Source organism: Dipodomys merriami, unplaced genomic scaffold (assembly GCF_024711535.1).
Source record: "Dipodomys merriami isolate MVZ:Mamm:240054 unplaced genomic scaffold, mDipMer1.0.p SCAF_33, whole genome shotgun sequence".
NCBI classification, from domain to species: Eukaryota; Metazoa; Chordata; class Mammalia; order Rodentia; family Heteromyidae; genus Dipodomys; species Dipodomys merriami.
In genome coordinates, this window is record NW_027204826.1 from 16,128,870 (window position 1) to 16,135,089 (window position 6,220).

A 6,220-nucleotide genomic window follows, 5' to 3' on the forward strand; every position below is an offset into this window, starting at 1 on the left:
GTGATTTTCTTCCCAAGGGCTGGGCTTGGCATGACTATTGAGGTGCAGGAAGCAGGCAGGCAATACTGTTGTTACGGACAAAGTCTTTTTGAAGGACACTTTTCAAAATGGAGCTGGACTTAGAAGTCTAGGAAAACCAACTGAGACTTTACCTGAAACACTCATTTATCTCCACCAAACCAAAGCTATGTACTCCAGGGGCTGAGCGTTTTGAGGATCATGGTTCAAAACTGGCCAGGGCAGAAAAGTCTACGAGACTCTAATCTCTAAGCAGTGAAAACCCAGAAGTAAGGTATAGCTTGAGTGGTAGAGCACCAGCCCTGAGTGTGAAAGTCAATCAAGAGTACAGGACCCCTCATTTCTAAAAAGCGTCCAATGGTAGATTCCGGAAATGAACAGCTAATAAACCTGGAGATGGTGGTGCGCTAGATGGACTTAGTTGAGGAATCCAGGTTGAACCGGTCTGGAAGGAGGCTGGGCAGGTGATATCTCAAAGAGGGTATTCAGTAGCCGGTCTATTACCAGTGAAACATTGTAAGGCATAAGAGCGAATGCATTCCGTTATGGGATTATAATTCAAAAAGTTGTTAAAAGCCCGCGATCCTGGGCCACACATTTGAGGCTGGGGGGGGGGAGAGGAGGGAGGGAATGAGACACATGTAACTGGGCAAACGTGAAAATTGTTTTTTGCGTTTAAGTTTCCGAAAAACAGTCGCTCTCTTAGAGGATGGAATACCACAGGTTCAGAAACACAGCCGTGTAAAGGACTTAAACGATCATAAATTCAACGACCTCACCTGACAGGGCTTTTGCACGAAGCCCAGAGACAGGGCCCGAAGGCCTTACAGCTGAATAAGACGGAATCCGCAGCTAGCGCTCAAATCTCACAGACTAACTTCTCTGAAATGCTTGGGGGGGGGAGGGAAATAATGCCCTAGAGCAACTTTAACTTGGCATTCTTTCCTACCATAATAATAGTAATAATAATAATAATTTGCTGACGTTTGAGGAAAACCCCTGTTCAGCAGGGCCCAGCAGCCCCGGGCAGCTCCCAAGTGAGCAGACATCAACTTTGTCTTGAAAGGAACCTGAATCAACCACGTCTCCTCTGCCGCCTGGGCTCTCCTCTTCTGCGGGTCATGTCTGCCAATTGCATTGAAAAGAATTTTGGTTTTGGGGGTTTTCTTTTGGCTAGTCAGAGGGAATGCAGAGATGGTCCCGGGACACAGCCCTAGAAATGGCGGAAGGAAAAGTGTCTAGGGAAAGAGGATGATAAGAGTAGAGATGGCAGTTGTCCTCAAATCTATCAAATCTCTCTTATGAGACAGAGAGAGACTGCCTAGCGTGTACACATTGAGAATCCGCCCACCCCTACACACGCACGCACACACACACACACACACAAGATAACAGTAGCAGAAGAAAGATGTACCATTCTACGCATCTTGGGCCCCTGTATGAATGCCACCGTCCCCCCCTCCCCTCCCTGGTAATATACCTGTGAGGAAACAGCTTGATGTCAGAAGAGCTCCCTTCACCTCCTACCTGACTGTGATTCTATTACTTCCCTAAGGCAGACAGGATCGGAAAGCGGAGGTGCCCGCCAGGGTGGAGGAGGCGGTGGGAAGGCCGCACGTCTGCCTTCAGCGTTAATGACAGAGGAAAAACGAAGGAGCGTCTAGATCCCAAGCCTGAAACCGCATTATGTTTCATTTACTTAAATTACTTTGGTCCGGGGCTTTTATTTTAATAGCTGTAAAAGAAATGAGATTCATAAGATGATGATGATGATGATGATGATGATGATGATGATGATGATGACGACGACGACGACTCTTAATCTGATCTCACTGAGAAGGATAGATGTGAAAGCCAAATGTCAGGAGCCAGCGAATGCATGGGACCCCGCAGGTGCCTGCAGAGAGGTAGAATGGGGGCTCTAAGTCCCAAGGAGCTTTGAAAGGAAGAGAAATTGATGCCTGAAAAGAAGGGGGGGGGGAAGGAACGAGAGAAAGGGACCAAATCACTCGTCCTCCGCCATCTGCATAGCAGCGTCTCCCAAGGAATCACGGTTTTCTACTCCGTGAGTCGGAGGGAATCATGGGGAAATAAAACTCAAGGCCATTGCCAAAAGCAAACGCTGAATCACTGCTGGATTAATGGGCTGCTTCTCCTCGGCTGTCTCCCTCACCCAGAGCCGGGCTGGCGCGTGAGGGCCGCAGCGCCCAGCACCATTTATCATCTCCAGGGACACGGCCGCCCTCCTGGCTCAGAGGACCGGCCGTGCTGGGGGTCTGGCTCTTCCCTGTGAAAGGCTAGAGGTGAGAGGAAGAGGTGCCCCGGACACATGGTGGTCGGGGATCGATGATGGGAACGGTTTCACGGTGGGTGATGGAAGCCCAGGGCTGTCTGAAGCACCGGGCTGTAGGGGTGCCAGGGAGCGGGGAGCCGGCTTCAGGAATGGAGCACCGTCGCGTGTGGTAGGAGAAAGCCCGCTTGCAGCCACACGGCTTCTCCTGAACGCGGCATGGAGCGATTTGCCCACGCGGATACGCGCCATCGAAGAAAGCGCCCCCAAAGCGAGAGAGGAGTACCCGCGTGCGAGTGTGTGCGGACACACCCGTGTGCCTCAGTGTCGCCCCCGCGTGTGATTGCGGGGAGGAAGGGGGAGGAAGGGGAGGAAGGGAAGTCACTACTGACAAGGCAGAGACTTTAGGGAAAAGCCTCAGGAGTCAGATCCCAATCCTCTGAGCCTCTCTTCCTGCAGGAAGCAGAGAAAGGCAGAGCTAATGTCCTGCAGTCAGTGACGTGAGCACAGTCTGACTGTACCATGTGTGGTTATATTGGTTTTAGTCGTGGCCATAACAAACGCCGGCTCGGCTCTGATCAAGCCGCAGAGACGGCCCCGGGCCTCCCGGTCACCGGCTGCTGGGCTTTGCTCGTGGGGTTCTTCACGGTCCACGGGGGAGTCACCGCTTTTCTCTCACGCCACGTCTGTGTCTCTGCCGTGCACACATGCGCATGCTCTGTTGCATTTCTTCATCCTCTGCAATCTCTCTGATTGTCTTTCTTGCCCAGAGAAACACCTGGTCTCCAGTGGACGCTGAGAGGGGAAATGTCTAAAGCCTTGGAAAGTCAGGATAAGACCTGCAGAGCAGGGAGACATTGAGATAGCACGGAGACCCCTCCCAGGAGGGTCCTGGCCATGGGACTCGGGGATGGTACCCGGCCCTGTCCGGTCCACGCAAGCCCTGTATCAATGAGCCACAACTCTGAGTGATATATGCACGATACGCACATATCTGAGTTTAATTGTTCATCCACAGAGGGAGATTTCCATGGGAAAGCCACACGCTTGTTCGTGCGGTGGTCACTTAGAACCCTGCAAGTATCCATCCCCTGTCAGCTGCGTCCTGCTCTTTGGCATATGTTGGCGGCTTTTGCGTTGTGAGGAGCATTGAACCCACCCCCATCCTGTTCCATCTCCCGCAAGGCTGAGCCGGGGTCCGTCCCTGGGTGTGAAGGGAGGAATCTCCCTGATTCTGGTGCCACACCTCTCCCGTGTCTGGGTTTCTGTGGGTGAGGTCACCAAAGGCAGTCGATACTCAAAGAGGAGTTACTTTCCAATGAAAATAAGTCCAAAGGACTTAAGTGTAGCGGCTGGGGCCGGGGAGGTAGGGGAAGCAGGCTCAAGTGGTAGAGAACCTGCCCAGGAAAGCACCAGGGCCTGAGTTCAAAAACACCAGAACCCCTGCAGGTAATCGCATTTCAGTTAAGTGGAATCTAAAGAAAAACAATACCCAGGAGACAAAACTGAAGCCTACTTGCTCAGCTATCAAAACCTATGACCAAGGATTGCAAAAGTATGGTACTGCATAAAGTGTACAAAAGGTAGATCAATAGATGATAGATAAATAATAGATATGGGTGATTGATAAGTAGATACATAGATGATAGATAATAGATATAGAGATCTAAATAGATGATAGATGATTCATAATTAGATGAGAGAGAGATAGAGATACTAAATGATAGATACTTTTTGAATCATGACCAACCATATGGCTTATTCTTCTCCTTTTTATTTAATTTCACCATTTTAACACTAACTTGCTTTCAGGCCTGTGAGAGCCAGTGTTTGGTGAATTATCTGAGCGCGCAACATCGTACACACCATTCTCTATTGCAAATGTTGGCTTGATGGTCATATAAAGGACTGACTGAAATAAAACATCTCCTTCCCGACCACCCTGACTGAATGAACATCTGAACATTGGCCATCCCAAACTCAAGCAATTAAAAGACCCCAATGTGCAGGTCACAAAAGAAGGAATAATAACAACCCAGGGGCGCGGGTGGGAAATGCTCCCGTGCACTTCCTTTCGGAAGCGAGAATTCTGACCAGTTCCCCCGATCATCTGCCTCGTCCTCCCCTCCTCTCCCCCCCCCACTCCCCGTCCCCCCTCCGCCACTTCTGTAGCCTGGCTAGGATCTTAGCACTTGGTAGTACGTTGAGAAACATCTCCACGGATGGAATCGATGAGCAGCCCTCGATAGTCAAATCAGCACACATCGGAGCAATAACGATATCAATGATGACATAAGGGGAGATAATTTACACAGTTCCAGGCCTCTGTAGTGTTAACTCTAGGTCATGGCAGATTAAGTCCTTGGAGCAGAGAAAGATCTCCTCGGAGGCGAATGCCACCATCTCTGGGTAATCACTTAAGTTTATGCTTTGCTCTGTGCGGTATTTTCCAGATGTAGCTCAGGTGGTGGTGGGGTCATTATCCAGCGAAGCAGCATTTGAAACCAAATGAGCCCCGATGCTGCTTCTTCGGCCAGGGCTCGGAGGGAAGACCCGGGGCCCCGGCGAGTCTGATCATTCCGGACGTGTGCTCTTTAGGTCTAAATGCCTACATGACCTTCAGACTGCGGCATAAATAGGTGGATGCGTGTATGTATGTGCGGGTTTTTTTATTTTTTCCTTTCCCCTTTCTATTTCTTTCTTCCCCAGCAGGTGTGTTTGAATAGCAGCCCATTACTGGTCGCTTGGTGCTATAAATATTTATAAGTATGTTCCAAAGAAGCTACTGTGTCCTAAACAGGCCCGTGGCATGGCTGGCTGTGCTATTTCTGAGGGGAGGGGTGAGAAGGCTTTGGGCACTGAACCCCACCTGATGTGAAACTCGGGGTCTCTGGGGCGTGAAGGTCCAGGCAGTGCGTGGTAAAGGACACGGAGTCCAGCCCTGAAGGGCGGGGCTGGCTGCCGTAGACGGTGGCAGACATAAAGTCAGTACGCGGCTTTCTCCTGTCTAAGCTGACAGAGGCTGTTTAACAGGGCCTGTACCCCGCCCAACACGCAGGGAAGCATGGATTCCCATTTGCAGGTGTGAGTGTATGTGTAGTCAACAGAGGTGTTGTGATAAACAACTGCCAACGTTGCTGGCCTCTGAGTGTGCACCAGGCGTGCAAAGGCCCGGCCTTGCTCTGGCGCCCAGGGATGGAATCCCTCCACGCTGGGACTCAAGCCACCGCAAACCACAGGAAAGCGGGGCGCGTCGCTCTCGACTGGACAACGTGGGGGTCCCCCTCAAGTTCAAGCAAGAGTCCCACGCATCGCTTAGGCCAGATGAACTTGGAGAGTTCAGAGCTGAGGGCTGTCCCCGAGGAGGCTGAACAATGGTCGACTGACCCTCGCGTCGGGTACGGGCCAGAACAATAAATAAATGGAGGCTCAGAATTCCTATCCAGCTTCCACTGAGACGAGCCAGGGCAGCGGGGTGCCGGTGGCTCATGCCTGTAATCCCAGCTACTCAGGAGCCTGAGATCTGAGGATTCCGGTTCAAAGGCAGCCTGGGCAGAAAAGTCCAGGAGACTATTATCTCCAGTGAACCAGCAAAAATCCAGAAGTGGAGCTGTGGCTCAGGTGGTAGAGCATCAGCCTTGAGCTGAAAAAGCCAAACAAGAGCTCGAAGCCTTGATGCGCTCCCTGTCTCTCTCTCTCTCTCTCTCTCTAAGAATTCTCAGGACAAACATTTAATGCATGATCACTTCAGTGTTTGTAAAATACAAGCACCGTGTTCCCTGTGTTACAATGTGGAAAGCACTGACAAATGCATTTGCAGGTGGTAAGTGCTCAACAAATACCAGCACTGATTTTCTTTATTGCTTTTGTTTTGTTTTTTTACCTCCCACATGAACATCTTCCCATGGGCTT